The sequence below is a fragment of the Rhinolophus hipposideros genome (assembly GCF_964194185.1).
Source record: "Rhinolophus hipposideros genome assembly, chromosome: 9".
Taxonomy (NCBI): Eukaryota; Metazoa; Chordata; class Mammalia; order Chiroptera; family Rhinolophidae; genus Rhinolophus; species Rhinolophus hipposideros.
The window spans coordinates 3035222-3054652 of NC_138055.1; the positions used below are offsets into that span (position 1 = coordinate 3035222).

The window sequence follows — 19431 nt, forward strand, 5'->3', positions numbered from 1 at the left end:
CACACACACACACACACACACCTACTACAAAGAATACCATAAACCCGTTACCCATATTCACTGATGATTAACATTCTACCCATTTGTTTTATCATTTACTTTTTTTTGATAGGTAGGGAGCCATACTGTGTGTGTGTGTGTGTGTGTGTGTGTGTGTGTGTGTGTGTGTGTGTGTGTGTATTTGAAGCGTGGCCCTATCTCCCTCAGTATTCAAGGACGTGTGTGCTCTGAAAAAGGACATTCTCTTCCACACCACAGCACCCTTATCAGTTTCACTAAATTTAATACAAACAATGATCTATGATTCAAAGTCAAATTCTGTCAGTTGCCCCAACCATGTCCTTGATAGTACTTTTTCCTCCAGTATAAGAGCCAGTGAAGGGTCAGGTCCTGCCTTTTGTTCTCTTTTCTCTTAATCAGAACCAATGCCACAGCTTTTCTTTGTGTTTTACAATACTGAGATTTTTAAGGACTACCATTTCCACCTCTCCTCCCATTTTAAACAGGACGTAGGAAGCTGGAGAGAAGGATCAACACTTAGTAAGAACCCTAACTAGAGGTATCCTAGGTCCGGGTTCCTCAGCAGGCTCCCAGCCTCTCTCAGAACTTTCACGCCCTCACTTTTGTCGGTGTGCCAGCTGGAAAGGCTTACGCAGCACTCCTACTTGGAACTGGAGGTTCCCAGAGCCACACAGCTTCAATTCCTATTCACCAACACAAATAAAAGAACACTGTAAATGGAACTATTCTGTAAATTCACCAAAAAGAAGAGAGTAAAAGCACAGAAACCAAACCTCCCTGACACTGACTTTAGGCAGCTCGACAGGGCTCAGACGTCCAGGGTACATTCGGAACAACGCCCCAAGTGCCTTCTGCAGTGGCTGTTCTGCTTGTGCCATACTTCCTCTTCCAAAGGAACAAGGGTGAATGTGACTTAACACGAAGGGAACTGAAGTGTTCTGCTTATGAAAAAAAAATTGGAATTTTCTGCTATAAAGCTCTGCCTAAAAATAAGAGAAATGAGAAACCTACTAAGGGTTTATTCCTAAGACCCAGGGCTGGGGGTTGAAGGAAGCAGTCATGTGTCTGGGATAATTATGTGCTTCCACTGGGCAAAATGTGGGAGCACACGAGGAACCGGTCAAAGCCACATGCTCTATATGCAGAAGGCCCCGCACAGCCACCCTGCCAGGAAGAGAGCACCTCTGGGGCGGGAAACAGCTGTCAACATGCCTTGTATCCAACTTGCCCTCATGTGACCTTGGTCTTTCACGTCTGCACGAAGTTATGGGATAGGGTCCTTTGGACAGTCTGGTTTGTTTGCTGTTTATTTTGAAAGACTGCCTTTCTTCCTAAATCATTTGAATCCATCCCGTCACCACCCAAGCGCCCGGCATCACTCCCTCCCACCTGGCTTCCTGTAACAGCTTCCTAAGTGGCCCGCTCGCCAGCTCTCTCCATCTCCAAGGGTGTCACGGGTTGCTGCCAGGTGTATCCTGAAGTACAGCCCCGATCATACCACCCCTGCTTGGGGACTTCTGGAGAGCATCAGTTCCAAATTCCCAGATTTGCAGGAAAGGAAACAGACCAAGAATAAGCATCATCCAAGGTCACGTGGCTACTCAAACCCAGGCTGGACCCCAAGTGAGTCTCCGCGCCCTCCATGCAGTACAGTGTTCTCCCATCACACCCGCTTGCCTGCCCGAGCCACACACTTCTGGCTCTAAAAGCCCCACAGGCCTCGTGACCAGCCTGCAGCTTCTGTCCCTGGCCCCTGACAACAGCCAGAGGGAGCCTTTCACATGTAAATCAAAGTGTGTCACATCCCCACTGAGAACCCTCCATCCCCAGGGCTGCTTTCAGAGTACAACCAGAGCCCTTGCAATGTCCCCAGGGTCCTCCACAGTGACCTGCTGCCACCTCTGGGCCCTCATGCCCTCCTCTTCTCCGGGACATTCTTCCACAGTCACACTTCCTCATGTTCCTCCCATGAGCCTGGCCTGACTGCCCGCTCTGCCAGGACGCTCCGCTTCCTGTGTCTGCTTAGCCACTCTCACCTTCCAGTCCTTCCTCACCCTAGCCCATCCTTGTAGCTCCCTCACCCTCCTTGACCGGCTCATCGGCCCTACTATGCATGCCTTCCCCCTGCACCCAGCCTCTTCTAACACACCAAGCCACGTACTGGTCACTACACTTCTCATCCGTCTCTCCTTACCAGAGCGCCAGCTCTGTGACAAAAGGGATTTTGTGGGGGTTTTCCCCGCTTATGTATTCCCAGTGCTTCGGGTGATACCTGGCACTAAGAAGCTTAAATATTTGATTAAGTCTGATGGTGAATGAATCAATCTTCTTTTCATCTCCCCGTGTAAACCCTGTATTCTGGCCAAAGTAAATGAGTCAGCGTGTGCCAAACACACCTTTCCAGCCTCGGTACACTGTCCTGTTCCTGTGCCTGGACTGTCTCTCATTCCTACACATTTTAGGGGAAGCTCAAGTACCACTTCCTCCCAAAAGCCCTCCCGGATCCACCCAGGTGGAAAAACCCCATCCATGCTGTGCGTCCCCACTGCTCACATCACAGGTCTCCACAGATGCCTTTTCTGCCCTTAAAGAGAATTCACATTTGCCACCTATCCCTCAAATACAAGGCAGGTGTTCAGTAAATATTGACTGAATGAACCCAACACCCTACATTCTGGACATTGTTTCCTTCCTTACAAAAAAGAAAAAAAAACTCGTAATATTTAAAGTAACAAACCTACGAAAGGAACCTATGCAGAAGTTACCACCAGTGTTTAAAGGGCAAATGCTGGATATAGAACAAAGGCTTTTCTAAAGAAACAAGGATGAATGCAACTTAAAGTGACAAGAATGCTGAGGGAACAAACAATCTTAAGACTAAAAGGAAATTGTTACTGTAAAGTTCCAGTACCTCCTAAGACATCCTGGAAGTGGGTGCATTTAAGGGTTTTAGGGCCATTGACACTGGAATTGGTTCTGAGAGTTCACGCCATTCACTTACACACGTACTTGTGTTAGATGTCAGTGTCCCTCGAATGGCCTTTCTGAAGAGAGCCGACTCCTGTCCAATACGGACTTGTCTCTTCCATGAACATGGTATAGACATCTATTTATTTGGGCCATATTTAATTTCTCTCAATAATGTAGTTTTCTTCCCCCTCCCTTTCTTTTGCCTCCCTCCCCCACTCCGGTTCGAGCCATTGTTTCTCAGTCTAGTTGTGTAGGACACAGCTCCCTGGCCCATGCTGGTATTATGAGCCTTGCGCTCCCCCCGGCTGAGGCAGTCGGCAGTCGGTCCCCAGTCATCAGTCGGCTGCTCAGAGTAGCTCATGGCAGCTCTCTGGGCTGCCAGACACTCGCAATGGATGCCAGCCACTCACGCTGCCTGCCACTCATGGTGGCACACGGCAGCCCACGGCAGTACACAGCAGCCTGCGGCAGCAAACGGCAGCCCACGGCAGGTCACGGCAGCTCACGCCAACCTCCGGCTGCTTATCAGCAGCCTAGCTCCAGGGAGAGCTGTTGTTCACAATCTTAGCTGTAGAGGCGCAGCTCACTGGCCCAAGTGGGAATAGAACTGGTGGCTTTCAGCATTCGGAGCACAGCGCTCCAACTGTCTGATCCACCAGGCCGGCCCCGTAATCAGTTTTTTCAGTAGAAGTCTTGCAACCTGTTTTAGATTTATTCTGAGGTACACAATATATATATTTAAAATTTATTTTCTAATTACTAGACTGTTAGTTTTAGGTTTACATAAAAATTTAGTAGTAAATGCAAAGAGTTCCCGTGTACCCCCCAACATCCCCTCCATAGTTTCCTTATTGGTGACATCTTACATTAGTATGATACATTTGTTACAACTGATGAGCCAGCATCAACATATTAATCAAAGTCCATAGTTTCCATTAGTGCTCACTCTTGGTGTTGGACATTCTGTGGGTTTGGACAAATGCATAATGATATGTATCCCTATTATAGTGTCACACAGAGTATTTTCTCTGCCCTAAAAACCCTCTGCACTCTGCTTGTTCATCCCTCCCCCAACCCCTGACAACCACTGATCTTTTTACTGTCTCTAGAGTTTTGTCTTTTCCAGAATGTGATAGAGTTGGAATCATACAGTGAGTGTGTAGACTTTTCAGTTTGGTTTCTTTCAGGTACATGATACTTTTGATAATAATGTCAGTGATATTATTTACCAAAATGTTTTCCAAAGTTTTATGTTCCCGTCATAGGTGTGCGAGAGTTCCTCCTTTTCCACATCTTCAGCCATACTTGGTCAGTTTTTTAAGTTTTAGCCATTCTGGTTGCTATGTAGTGATCTCTCTCTAATAACAGTGCTATCTACTGCTACTAATTTGCATTTTCCTAATGACTAATGATGTTGAACATCTTTTCATGTGCTTACTTGCCTTCCAATGCTCTTTGTTGAGTTTATATATTCCAGATACAAGTCCTTTGTCAGACATATGTTTGCAAATATTTTCTTCAAGCCTGTGGCCTGCCTTTTCATTTCTTAAATGTCTTTTGATGAGCAAAAGTTTATAATTTGGATGAAGCCCAATTTATTTTCTTGTATAGTTTATGCCTTTTGAATCACATATAAGAAATCTTTGCCAAACCCCAAATCACTAAGATTTCTTCTGTGTTTTCTTCTGGAAGTTTTATAATTTTAACTCTTACCATTAGGTCTATGACCCATTTCAAGTTCATTGTTTTCTTTTAATATGGTGTGAGAGGAGGGTTGCGGTTCATTGTTTTGCATATGACTATTTGTTGAAAAGATTATCTTTTCCCACTGAAATGACTTCTCACTTTGTTGAAAAGCAACTGACCATAAACACTGAGTCTATTTCTAGGCTTGCTCTTCTACCCTTGTCACCTGTTTGTTTTCATACCAGAACTATACTATCTTGATTACTGTAGTTCTGTAACAATTCTTGAAACCAGGTAGTCCAAGTATTCTGACTGTGTTTTTTTCAGAGTTGTTTTAGCCACGCGAGTTCCTCCGCAGTTCCATATAATTTTAGAACCAGCTCGTCAAATTCTACAAATAAGCATGCTCAGATTCGATCTTGACTGCTTTGAGTTTATAAGCCATTTTGTGAAGAATTGCCATCTTAATGATACCGAGTCTGCTGATTCAAGAGCATGGTAAACTTGCCATTTCTTTGGGTCTTTTAAATCGTCTCTCAGCAACGTTTCGCAGATTTCACTGTGCAGGTCTCATTCATCTTATCCCTAAGCATTTCCTATTTTTTTGATGCTTCATTACTTTTTAAAAGTTAAACTAACCTTGCATTCCCAGAAGAAACCCAACTTTCTGCACACTGACGATGTCCTGGCCTCGTCTTCTGTCTTCCATTGTTTCAGTTGAGAAATTCTCTCTGAATTGTTGCTCCTTTGCAAAGAATGGCTTTTGTTGTTTTGGTTTTTATCTTGAGCTTCTTTAAAGACTATCTCTTGGTCGTTGCTTTTTTCACCAGTGTGTCCACATATAATTTTTGTTGGCTTTTAATTCTGCTAGTAGTTCTTTAGGATTCTTGAATTTGTGATTTGATATTTTTTGCCTGTGTTGGAAAAACTTCAGCCACTATCTCTTCATATATTGCTTCTGCCCGCCCCCGCATCCTCCTAGGATTCCAATCACATGTATGTAGAATTCTTCACTATATGCTCTGTATTTGTATTGCACTCCATTGTCTCTCTGTGCACCATTTTAGATATTATCTCCTGATTTGTTATAATTCATCAATTCGCTCATGAGTTGTATCTACTCTGCTGTGATATCCATCTACAGAATATGTAATTTTGGTTCTTGTATTTTTTAGTTTTATCATTACTACTGGATTTTTCAAATCAATGTCCTTTTTAAAAATACAATTTCTAGTGCTTTACCACAATTCCCAATCTTATATTATCATCTTCTTAAATATAGTAAGCAAGCTTATTTTAAAGTTTGTGTTTTACAAGTCTCATACTTAAGAGTCCTGGGGGTCTGTTTCTATCACCTATTATTTCTACTGGTTCATGAAGTCTCCTCTTCTCATATGGTTGGTTGGTTTTGTTGTTTGCCATTACTGTACAGTCTTGATGTGCATGGAAGTGCCAAACCATAAAAAGTATTGTGCAAAGCAGAAATCATGCAAAATGATTTTACTAATCAATGGCTAAATCATAACTATTCACGACCTTTAAAAATTTTTGTCAAAACATTAAAAACTCATTATCGTTGTAAATAAAAAGGAAAATAAAAAATACAGTAAAACTAGTATCTATTTAGTAAGCTGTATTTAAAACATTAGAAACACTGAAAATTAAAGTGCTTTCTTTTCTTGTAAGAAACTTTTCAAGAGCAGGTTGAACTGTCCTTGCCTTCTCCTCATCGAATAACTTACCATACAAAGTGAACCCCTTTTCTATGTGTTAGCAAATTGTCATAGTCCTTTCTAAGTTTGGATCAGCTTCCAGCATTTTATCCTTTGTACTTTCAATGTCATGACATATCTTAGAGCATTCCTTTACTGTGAAGTGTTTTGCTGAGATCATTTCCCCTAGGACACCTTTAGCTTTTCCATCGCAATCACTTTCCTCGTTTTTGTTGATAAGTTGCCTGTACTCACTTCCTCTGGCTGCCTGTCTAGAGTTTCCCACATGGCAGCAAATTTTTCTATGACTCCATTTATGTTTGATTCTAATTTTACTTTCATCGTTATCATTCGTCACTTACTTGCCACACTTTCATCTCTGTTAGCCAATTCCTCTTTCACTTACCTATTCTTCTGAACTATCACATAGGTTTTTTATTGGAAGACAGAAGTAACACTGCACATTTTGCTGTGTGTGAAGTGAATGACATGCACACGGACCAATCACAGACCAACTCTGAAAGGAGTGACAGGATTGGTCACTGATGCTTATACACATCTGTTATCTATGTAGTGATTTGTGGACTGGATTGCTGGCAGCACAGATGGTACTTTCTGCAACCCCTCACAGTTAATGTGCCACAGTAACTAAAATGTGAGTCACGTTGTTGGGGACCGGTTTTATTATTTAACTCAAATTTGGTAATTCAAATTTGGTAATTCAAATTTGTGGATAATAGAATGGAGCACAGTGAGGACTGCCTGTATTTGAAAAATTGTTCTTAGAAATAAAGTGATGCTTTGTTCCTCCAGAGAAATGCATTGGTTTCTACCAGGCATTGGAAGTCCCAGCAATCTGGGATCACCTTACTACCACCTCAAGGTCTGAGATGTTAGAAATGGGCTTCAATCCTTGAGCAACTGATCCATTCCTAGTCACCTATATTCCTAGGGGGCAGCTTTTTGGGGTTCCAACTCAAAGTTTGAAATGTTTACCAGGGTGTGCCCTTTCTTAGAGGCTTTATATCCCAAATCTTGACTCACAGAGTGCTACTTAGGTTCTTAACTGCTTTGTCCATAAATTGGACAACACCCCAGGAACAAAATGGCACCAAATGTCATATTTCCACTTCTGGAGACCTCAGCCTGGTGACTGTTCACTATCTGGTGAGCTCTCCAGTGCCTGGGCATACGTACGTTTGAAAATGCTTTCCAACCTTTTCAAGTTCACTTCCAAACTACTAAGCTGTTACCAGAAATGGGGCTCCCTATCTTAACATGTTTAAAGCATGAATAGTCATGAATATTTTTGAGCTCTGCACTTTGAAATGGTTATGCTTCTCCTTATTTTTTACTCCCTCCAAAGAAGCATTTCTGTACTCTTCAACAGATCCACAGACTGAAATATAGGAAAGCAACTGCATTTTCTTAAGGTTTTCATAACTATCCTTTAAGGTTTTCCTCATATCCAGGCAATACCTAATACTCAAATAACAACTTTCTAATACAATGCCAACAACAGTCAGAACAGAAAAACTGTCCTCTTTTCAACACGTGCAAAGACACAGATCAGTAAGTGGAAAGGAAGGCTCGTTCATTCGACAGATTTTCTAAACTAGGCTAGGTTGTAGCCACATTGGGTCCAGGAGTGAAGAAAACACAAATATCCCTCTGTCCTGACCCCTGGATCTGCCGTCCTAGGGAGGGAGACAGAAAAGAACCAACAATTGTAGCACACACTGTGTTAGCTGGAGACAGGAACGGGGGAGGGCTGCCATTATAAGGGGGGCAGAGAAGGCCTCCCCATGGAGGGGAACGAGCACTTATGATATCCTTCCTCCATATAAATGGAGACTTGAAGCTGGGAGGATCCCACGGGGCCCCACGACCTCCCTGTACCCCAGCCTTCTCCATGGCTTGCACCCTCACCAGCCACAACGCGAGTGTTTCCCCTTGGCACCAACCAGCCTCATGGAGGGGGAGGAAGGTGCTGCCAGGCTCTGCTCTTACTGGGCTGTTTCGCACATGTCACTCCCCTAAAATTCTCACCACCCGTGCAAGGTTTTGGTTAGCAGCCCTCCCTTAGCTGCCCAATGCACCAGGCAACTCTGGTCACAACTCTTATCTCTGATACTACAGATGTGCCCTAACAGGTCACCCACACTCCAATACAGAAAGGACACACTGTGGCCTCAGTGCCCCCAACTTGTGGAGCAGGTGTTAGCTGCCAGGGGACTGTGAGTTCCATGAGGGCAGGACTATGGGGTGGGGCCAAATAATGGTCCACGCTCCACTCCAGGAGCCCATGGATATGTGACGTGGCACGGCAAAAGGGCTCTGCAGGTGTGGTTAGGATACCGCTATGGGTTGTTTGTGTCCCCTCCCGGCCCCGGAAGATATGTCCACGTCCTACCCTCCAAGAGTTTGGAATGGGATCTATTGAAATAGAATCTCTGCAGATGTAATTAGTGAGGAGGAGGTCATACTGGAGTAGGGTGGGCCCAAATCCAATATGACTGGTGTCCTTATAAGAAGGGGAAATTCGGACACGGACACACACACAGACACGCACGGAGAACCATGTGATGACAGAGGCAGGGGACTGGAGTGATGCTTCTACAGGCCAAAGCACACCAAGGGTTGACAGCCACCAGCAGAAGTTAAGAGGAGGTAGGCAAGGGTCCCCCAGACTCAGAGGGAGCGGGCCCTGCCGACACCTTGACTTCAGACTCCTGCCTCCAGGAGGCCAAAGGATACATTCCTATTGTTTAAAGCCCCCAGGTCGTGGGGCATTGTTACAGCTGCCCCAGGAGACTGACACAGGTGAAGACCCTGGAAGGGGAGACTAGCCTGGATTAGCCAGGCGGGCCCAATCGAATCAAGTGAGCCCTTAAAAGCGAGAACTGTCTCTGGCTGCAATGACGCAGAGGTCGGTCAGAGATTCAGAGCGAGGCAACGACTCTGCCCACATTGCTGGTTTGATGACCAAGAGGCCACGAGCAAAGGAACGTGGCACCTCCAGCAACAACTGGCATGGAAACAGGGACCACAGATGGCGTTCAAAACTCACAGAATTGTACATGTAAAAAAGGATGACTTTTACTGTATGTAAATTATCCCTCAATCAACTTGACTTAAACAAACACCTCAACCCCATCCCCATTGCCCGCTTTTTAGGCAGCCTAATGGAGGGAGGTGAGTCTGGCATTGGAAGGCGGCCCAACACATCACCACGCCCACAGAGGGCAGCGGGGGACTGGCTCACGGGGCCCCGAGGGATACAGCTGCCTCCCTCCCCACAGCCCGGCCACAGAGCAAGCCTGCCCGCGAGGGCCCTGACACCACTGTTCTTGTCTATTACCTTAGGAAAGGGGCTTGCTTGCCTTTGGCCGGGTTAGAATTCACCTTTCACCTGTGTCAAAGCAGTGTCAAGACAGGGGCGCACACGAGCAGCTCCTGTCCCTTCAAGCTGGCCTTTCCGGCAGCAATTGTCATGCTTATGTGACCAGGAGAGACTCACTACTTGGAGGGCCTATCTGCTTTCAAGGCTGGAACCACCACACAAAGAGAAGGCACCCGCGCTCACTCCTCGTGCATGTACCCTGCTTCCTGAAGGCAGCTCACGGGGTATGTGAGTACAGTTCACCTTCACCTATGACTCCATGCTGCTGACCTAAGTGGGTCAAAAGGATTTCACTTGAGCATTGAATGCCCTTAAGATAATCATCAGAACTAAACTGGGTTCTGAAATTTCCTGGATAACTTGTATGCATTCTTTCCTGTCTACCAACTCAGTCCTTTTAGTGAAGGGAAATTCTGTATTTAAAGACAAGTATGAATGGAGCCACGTATTCAGATCGCTGTTAAAACGCTGCTCAGGCCTCTGTGCCGCATGGTGCTGCAGGGAGAACACCCACCTGCCCTCACCCACCTCCTCTCTAAGTTGGCTCCTGCCCCACGCAGCGACACTATTATCTATCCTCAGCTCAGAGCTGTAGTACAGAGCTTTCCACAAGCAGGGGACTGCACCTGCTGCTTTCCGCAGCACCCAGAACACTGCCTGGCACACAGCAGGAACTCAGTAAAGATCTGTTGACTAATGAATGAGCTCCAGAAGAAATGACTGAAATATTCAATGGACAACTGCCACAGTAAAGGCAGACTGTGTTCAATAACAGAGATCCAAACTGCCAGAGGGTTCTCTGAAGGACAAAATTCCTGCATCTAGTTTGGGGGAGAATCAAGGAAGGCTTCATGAAGGAGGTGGCATTTGATTAAGCCTCAAAGGAATCTCAGAGTGGGGCTAGGGGAAGCCACAGGCTCACGAAGCCACTCCTGTAGCTCCTGCTGGCTGCATACTCAGAGATAATGGTGAATAAGGCAGCTATGGCTTCCAACCTCTGACCTCCGACCTCCAGGGGTCTGCGACTCATGGAGAGAGGGATCTTTATCCAGCTGCCACGTAAATGAACACATCATACATGCGTGTTTTGGAGGAAAAGCACCGAGGGTGGTAAGTGTTCGCATCAGAGGTCGGCCTGGGCAGGAAGGTCAGGAAGACTTCCCTGAGAAACTAATTTTAGGCTGCGATCTCAAAAGTAGAGATCTCATGGGGATGGGGAGGTGGCTGAGGGTCAGGGAGTGTCCTAGGTGTGCGACAGGAACTGGAAATGGCCAGTGTAGAAAGGATGGCGGCCCCCAAGAGTCAGGGTCGTGCCTTCCCACGCACCACAGACGCCGGCCAGTGAGGGTGGATGAGTCTGTGTTAAGGCTGAGCGTGAACAAAAACAAAGGAACAGCTATAGTGTCCTGTGTGCGGCACAACCACCCATGGAAAGCACTAGCATGCTTCCCACTTGCAGATGAGGAAATTGAGGCACAGGCCAGATGAGCGGCCCCTTCCAGGCTGAGCTGCTAAGCAGCGGGCAGGACCCGGCACTTGTCCTGTTTCTGTGGCCCCAGCGGAGGCCACTTCCTGGACAAGGAGGAAGACAGGGCGACTCAAAACCAAACCTTCAGAGTCTGAGTGTCCAAGAGGGTTGGGGTGACATCAGAAAGGCTGGTGGATAGAGGGCCTGAGGTCATGACAACAGAGACCAAGGGCAGGGGCCTCTAGGGAGGGGGCAAGGCTGGCAGGGTCCAGGCCACCGTAGAGATTTCAGGCAGGCACAGGGAGAGGGAAAGCCCGCCGGGCCCTGGGGAAGGTGCACGCACCATCAGACAGCGGTCCCTGGGCCATTTCACTTCGCGTGTGTGGACATGACGACGGCAGCTGACTTAGAATATGAGGTGGATGGGTGTGTTCATGCCTTAGACTGGAATTTCATCCTTTCACCTCATAAAATGAATTCCTTTTCTGAGTTCTCCGTTTAATTGCTTGTTCTCCTCTTGCAGACGTTTCATTCTCAGAGGTTGTGCCAGTTGTAATTGGGCATTTATCTTTCTGAAACGCCTATCAAGAAAATGGTTTATCCTACTCAGAAAGCCCACATTTAAATCCATTCGTTCCAAGCAGAGTAACTAAGTGCTTCCTAGGTATTGGGCGCCTGTCAGTCCACGGATATAGCTGCTTTTATTTCCCTTCTAGATGCTTCTTTCTCTGAAGTCTTGCGCCTCTATTCATATTAAAGATTACCGGTCGTCCTTGAATGTGGTTAAATATTCACCTTAACTTAGACTTCTGACCTACACACTAAACGGTAACTTTGTTAGACTCATCTAAGTAAAGAGAATAGAGCAGGACAAAAGTCAATAATTTTCAGTTTCCAGAGTGAAAGAAAAATACAATGTTTTTCTCATCTTATATTGATATCCTGCACTCTAAATTCACACAAAAAGCCCAGGACTTTGAAAGAATGACTCCCGCTTTCCACCTACTGCTTGGTCACCATCCGCTGTCACCCTCAGCCGGGGGTGCTAACCTTCCTCTTTTGCTTCAACACAGCAGCCATGGTTGGCTGGGACAGTCTCGGGTGTTCCAGCTGCTCCAGCGGTGGGTGGGCAGCCCTTGACCCGCCACCCATGGACTCTCCGTCTCTTTCAGAACTCCTGCCCCCACTGGAGAGTGCGCACACCTTTGCCCTACCTTCTTGCCAGTTCTAGAACCTTCTTTCTCCACTCTAGGCATAAACATTTCCACCCCCACTTCTCTTGTTATCACTTGTCACACAAGTTCTTTTAACCTGTTTGTGCTGGTCTTTTCTCTCAAGGAAAAGCAGCTTCTAAAGCCTCTGAGAGCTTTCTCTTCTTCATGCCTCTTCCTGTCACAACCTTCCTCTTAGGCTCTCACTCCCACTAAGCTTTCACTGTCAACATAGTCGCACAATTGAACTTAAAAAAAAAAAAAATCTGCTGTCTCTTCCAGGACTCCCTGCTGAATATAATGGACTAGGTTTATTTTTATGATGAGAACTATAGCAACAGAATATCTTCCTTTCTGGAAAATGCTCTTCACGAGCGAGTTTTTCCAAGGAACGGAGAGAACGGAGGTAGCTTTCTGAACTTCTCTGCACCCTAGCCCGCCTGCTGTGGCCCAACTTCTCTGCAGGGACAGGGTGGGAGCCGAAACTCCCCTGCCTCGACCTGGCGACAGACTCTGTCATGTTTGTCACAGTGGAAAGAAAGGCGATCAGAATACTCAAGTAAACCCTCCCCTCGCAATACTAAAATCCTAGAATGTAAACACATCAAATACTGCCGTTTGTTTCTACTGTAAGTAACTTCCACACACCGAGGGATGATTCAATTTAAAACAGATTTCAAATTTCTCAGAACAATTTCCCTTTTAAACATCATTCACATGAATCCCATGCCCAATGAGAAGACAGAAAAACAGAAATAGAAAGTGAGTGGACACTTACTAAGACACTAAGCCAGTTAACAAGCTGTCCCATAAAATGAACTTAAATGAGATTACAGTCTCGAATTGATCAAATTTACTCATAAACTTAGATAGAGGGAAATATGCTCATTGTGTTGGCAGCCTACAAAATGTCAACTTTGCCAAAAAAGAAAGCTGCCTGAAAATGCTTCTAAAAATTCTGGTAAAAAATACACCATCCCATTTAACATACAGGTAATAAAAAAACCTTGCTTTCAGATAATCAAGATTTGACTGTCACTTGATTCTGCAACTCTGTTTTTATAAGCTGTATTGCTTAACTGCAAATATGTATTTCACTACTCATGCAAGGCTGACAACTACGTGGAGTATTTCAGAGAGGGACATATCCACATGTCAACCTCTAAATAACCTGGTCTCTTTCACTAGAGCTTGGCAATTTGTCACCTCGGTGTGGTTATCACATAACCACAGAAGTATTCAGTTACAAATGGCTGCAAGAAAACTTGGGGCCACACTCACTCTTAAAAATGGAAAAAAAAAAGGGGGGGAACTACGAGATACTGTTTACTTAACTATAATTTCAAATCATTCATTGGAAGCTTCATAACCTTGGAGACAAGTAGTCACTCTGAATTTGCCTTCCTAACTTTTTCAAAGTGATGCTTTTTCAGAGGTTTACTTGTGGTCTCAGCAAACAGTGTAAAACAATTGGAATAGAAACCACCATACACTCTATTTGCAAATCTCTTAAAACAGAGTAAAATAAAAGCAGTCAGATGAGTGACTGCAACACAGAGCGATTTAATCAGTGCGTTTTAATTTCTCTGTGTATATTTTATCTCCACAGTTGGACTGTCAGCAGGACCCTTGCTCTGTTAAATAGAAGCACTTCCCAACTCACAGAGGCTACAACATACCCCTTTCCTACTGAGTCTGCTGTTGGCAATTTGAATCCGTGAGTTTGCAGAAAGAAAGAACATTTTATTTCATTAGATTCTCAAGCCATCTCATCAAATGTCTCTTTAATGCAGTATTAGTGATAATTATCAAAGGAATCTGTCAACTGCGACCATCACCTGTACAACACCCATGCACTGGGGGCTGCATAGGGACAGCTGGCACAGCCCCCCTGATGGAGGAATGCACTCTCGCTCTCTGAGGGATGAAGAAGCTACAGAAGGCCCAGGGGTCATCCTATTGCAGAGGGCAGGCTGTACTTCTAGGTACCCCCGAACCACCTGCTGCCACCCCCCCTTTGAGAACTGTAGAAAACGGAGGCCTATCAACAAATACTGGTTGAATTGAGTTCTGTTCCTCACTTATTTGTTCAATGAACATTTCTAAGTACCTACTCAGCCTGTAGGGCCAGCGGGGCAGAAAGGAATAAGATGCGTTCTGCTCTCAGCAAGTTTGACTCGGTGGAGACAATTCGACCCACAAGGCACCGTGATGCTGGCGGCACCTTCGGACGGGCCCAACGAAGTCGTGTCCAAGTCCAGACGACCTGACCGCACCTGTGTCTGCAGACCCTCCAAGGATGAGGAACGATCCTCTGCAGGGCCCAGCGATACGAGAGACACCCGAGGAAGGGCTCATGCCAAATGTGTCACCACCAAGACACACACCACTCATGACCGATTTGTTCTTACTGCTATAGAATTCTTGTTTACCGAGCCAAACATGAAAGAAAAAAAAAAAGTGTGTCTGGGGGAAGGTGTGTTTCTTTCTGAAAGCCTTTGAGAAGTTATAAAGTGGTCAGGGCAAAAGTCACCAAGGTGTCTTATGTGGCTGAGAGAGGCAGACACTTAGGGCGTGGCTTCTTCGTCTTTAAGACACCTCCTGGGCTGCCCCAGGTTCCTGCACATTGTACAAAGAATGTTCATGTAAAGCATGACTTTTGAGCCTCCCAAGCCTTCAGAGAGGGTTTTCTGATGAGAACAGCAGTTTAGAGAGGCGGACAAAGGCCCCCCCGCCTGCCCCCCAGGCCCAGCAGGCAGCAGCTACGGGATGGGAATCCCAGTCTCATGGTGAATGACCTATACCCCCTTCCTACCATATCAAGCTACCTCTCTGATACAAACCAAAATTTCCGAACACTTTTTCTTGAAGTGTATGATGACCTCAAACCAGATGCGGCTCAACCACAAAAAGAACTATACTAGGTCTTACAGAGTAAGGAATAAATTCTTTACTTTTTAAAGTGCATAAACTCTTCCAGTCACCAGGAAATCACTCCTACACAACGGTAAGTAATTAAGTACTCTAGAAGCAAAGAACGAACACACCTCCAGAGCAAATCGGACTGATTATGTCTGTTATCCACAGAACAGGCCGGAAAATTCACATGCAAATGTTCCTATCCGTAAGACTCACAGTGCCTGCAAGGGACAGAAATACTTGGAAGAAGAAACAAGTTCTTTTAAATATAGTCCACTGGACATCTAGGGCTTTTCCCGTTAAGTTCTTACTTTAAAACTATCTTAACACCAAGTTGGAAATAAAAATTATTTGCCTAATTTTCCCTGACCACATGGCCTTAGAGGTGAGCTAGCTTGTTCTGTGTAATTTATAAGGCAGAAATAACAGACAGCAAATGTCTCGCCTACAGACAGAAACTGCCTTTATTTGAAATATCTATGAAAACATTTAAAAGCCTGACTGTATACCAAGCCGCCAAAAACAAAAATATAAACAGAGGCCCTCAAATTCCAAGAAAGCAGGAATTATCCAGGTCACATCCTCAAACTGCAAGACAACAAAGCAGTGCAAACGTCCAACACGAAGACGATGGCCACCTGCAAGTTAAGACCCCTGTTCCATTTGCCACTAAGAATATATCCTCACATGCAGAGGCTGTGAGAGAGGGAAAAAAGAGAGAAGAGGATTTGGCGTGTTTAAAATCTGTGTACACTAAGCAAAGAGACATTTTCATTAAAATTTTTCAAAAAGATTAAAGAATAATTATAATCAAAATATAGATGCTCACAGACAGCATGCCAGAAAAAGAATATTTAAATAGTAAGATGTTATGGCAAAAGCAAATTCCCCCTCGACACCCCAGTTTTATCTTTTAAGATGGTAAGGACAATCTTTAAGTGTCTTTTTTATATTCTGGTATTAAAATCACCTTCATGAGCGATTTATGGTTGTCATATTCAGTCAATACTGAACACAACAGCCCAAAGCAGCTACTCCATAAATATTTACAGAGTGAATGAATTACATATATATCGCATTTTGCCATGTATAATGCATATTTTTTTTGCCCAAATTTGTAAGGGAAAAATAAGGATGTGTATTACACATGGGTAGTACTAATTCCCTATCTATATGTTTTTAATTCTTTCATTTATGCTTATAAGCTAAAAGTGTAACTCTAGAAATCAATAACAATATCCATATGCAAAATAATACCCTGGAATACGATTTTGTTGAACTTATGACAAACTTGCAACAACGAAGAGTTCTTGGCCTTCTGTGATGCATAAATATTGTAAATTTGTTACCTGTACATAAAATTTCTTGTACGTTATATCTGTTCTTGTGTTTTGTAATTATTTGTTACATAAAATTTCTTGTACCACAGTATGTTAAAAAATAAATGCTAAAATTCCTTTATAATACAAAAACAAGTACCTAAATGTAAACAAATAAAAATTTGAACTAAAAAATTAAAACGATTTTTTTCCCTAAAAGTTTGGGCCAAAAACGTGTGCATTATACACAGCAAAATACGGTATCTATTTCTCTATCCATATATATTTATATATGGATTGGCTAGATACTTAATGTATCTAAACACAATGGAATATTATATAGACACTGAAAATAATCAAACACAAATTTACGCACAGGAAAAGATTTGTCATAACCTAATAGTTAAAGCAGATTACAAAACAGCTTATATAGAAAAAACACGTTTTTTCTCTCTTCTGTCATTCTCACACACACACACACACACACCATGTTTAAAAAGCAGTTTACAGGTTTGACAAACATGAGCTAGTAAAAAGAACTATTTTATGATTATGGAATGATTCTTATATGTCTAAGAGATAAACAAAGAGAGAAAGTCATTTTTCCTACCATCAATTAAATTGCTTTTGCTTCAAAGTTGTATAGAATTTTGTCAGCCTCTCCGTGTGGCCCCTCATGCGCAGTGACCATGAAATCTGTACCATCCGCCACTTCTCCAGGCCTCCCTGTCCTAGGTGATGGCAGGTCTAGACCTGAGCTACTACTATCTCAGCAAGCCGTCTGCTTGTTATTCAAATTCGAATAAAAGCAGCTAAAGCTGGCATGCTGCTCTTGGCCGCGTCTGTGAAGTACTACCATTTCTGTTATATTATCTAGTTTTCAATTACATGGAACCAGCCTGCCATAAAGAAATGAAGTTCCTAGAGAAACTGACAGGGGCAAGTTTTCAGAACTTAAAAGGGAATCTACCCACATTTATCTTACTTTCAAAGCACCAAAAATATATCCAACGTTGCATCACAAAGTAATAATTAACCCTCAAATGGCTAGTCTGTAGGGCAACGGAAGTAACCATTTAACCATTTTCGGTCTGGAAACACGAGTAAATCAAACCTTCCATTTACCTGTAATGACAGCGTCTTGGTTCTGAGCGTGTCTTGCCACAAACTGTTACTTCACGGAGGAGGCAGGGCCTTTAACTGCGGCCTTGGCAGTGAGAAGGTAAAGGAGGAAATGATTACGATGTGTCCTCTGGATCCTCCCCAGCTCTCCACCACCTTGGAAGAGGAAAGTCACCGTGACCCCATTTCTTCAAAGGGAATGGTGGGACAGGGTCGCGACCAGGAAAACCCTGTGCCCCCCCAGGACCCTCTGGTTTGGGGAGGAGTGGCTGGGGTTGGGGTGGGCGCGCAGCCCCGAAGGTCCCGGAGCGCCCGCGAAACCCAAGCCATTATACAACCGTGGGCTTTGCTCAGAAAGAACCTTGACATTTGGGGCACGCCGTCACTCCTTTAAACTCAAAAAGGCGAGGTGCACACGGGCGTGTACTTGTCCCCTGTTAGTCTTGGGTGGGCGTGGGGCAGAACCGACCCTCCGGACTTTCGCCAGCACCTCGCACGCCTGGGGCCGAGCGGCCGCGGCCTCGGGGAGACCTGGGCGCCGGCAGCCCGCGCCGGACCCGCGGGGCCCAGGACTCGGGTGGGCGTCGCGCGGCGGAGCCGGCCCTTTGCTCGCCTCGCCCGGCCCATGTGGGTCTCCAGCCCGTGTCCGGGCGCAAAGTGAGGCAGTTCCTCAAAGGTGTCCCGTGGCTGTGAACTAACCCGCCAGTGAGCTTCTCCCGCCGGACCGCGCGCGGCCCTGAGGGTCAGTCTGTTGGGGCCTCGGGAGACCTAGCCTCGGGAACCCCGGGAATCTCGGGAAACGCTCCCCGGTCGGTGACGCCCAAACTCGACCGCGCTGTGGGGAGGGCGCGCCCCCGTCCCGCCTGGTGGGCCTTCCCTCCCGCGAAACAACCCGAGGACCAGTGTCTCGGAGGTCCCGGCCTCGACCTCCACACAGCCCCCGGCGACAGCCGCGGAGGCCGGGGCTCCGGGCAGGCCCCCGTGCGGGGAGGGAGGCGGAGCAGGGGGCGGCCCCTGCGCCCCAGGTTCCTCCGCACCAGCCACGGCGAGCGCCCTCGGCCCGCGCCCCCGGTCCCGCGCATGCGCCGCCGGCCCGGCCCCTCCCCCGTCCGCGGCCGCTCTGGGTCCCTGGGTGCGGAGGCCGGGACCGTGGAACCTCGCGCGCGCCCACCCGCACCCGGGCACCTGGGGCCGGGTCCGCCGCCTGCCGGTCCGTCGGGCGAACGCGCCAGGGAGGCGGCACCGGGCCGGGCGCTAGCGGCCGCCTCCGGCCCCGCCGCCCGCTGCCCCCGCCGTGGGGCCGCCGCGTCCCCTGCCCATGCCCGGCGCCGCCTGCCTCGCCCGTGCCAGCCGCACCCCCGCGGCACGCGCCGCCCCTCGGCCTCCCCGCCCGGCCGGGCAGCGCCGGCGGCTGGCGCGGGTGGCCCGCCCGGAAGCCCCGCCCCGGGGCCCCCACTTGGACCCCGACTCCGCCCCCACGCCACACCTCTGGGCCCGCCCCCGAGCCCCCAGCCGCGGCCCCGGGCGGGACACACCCCCGGGTGGCGGCACCCCATTGGCTGCCCGTGGGCCAGGGGCGTGGCCGCACTAGGCTCCTCCC

General features: G+C 46.6%; 1 protein-coding gene across 12 annotated transcripts in view; it reads right to left on the bottom strand.

The window, feature by feature from the left end:
* Positions 1-19249, bottom strand: part of PPARA (peroxisome proliferator activated receptor alpha) — a 66014-nt gene extending 46765 nt beyond the window's left edge. For 3 of the 12 annotated variants that reach the window (XR_013994043.1, XM_081060309.1, XM_081060307.1), the window contains exons 1-2: positions 19017-19148; positions 17835-17987 (exon numbers count right to left, since the gene is read on the bottom strand). The gene's annotated coding sequence lies outside the window, so the exon portion shown is untranslated. Of the gene's footprint in view, positions 1-17834; positions 17988-18530; positions 18916-19016 lie in introns of those variants that run through there. The other 9 variants (XR_013994044.1, XM_081060310.1, XM_081060308.1 and 6 more) reach the window with 6 other exon arrangements.
* Between the last annotated feature and the right edge of the window lie 182 nt (positions 19250-19431).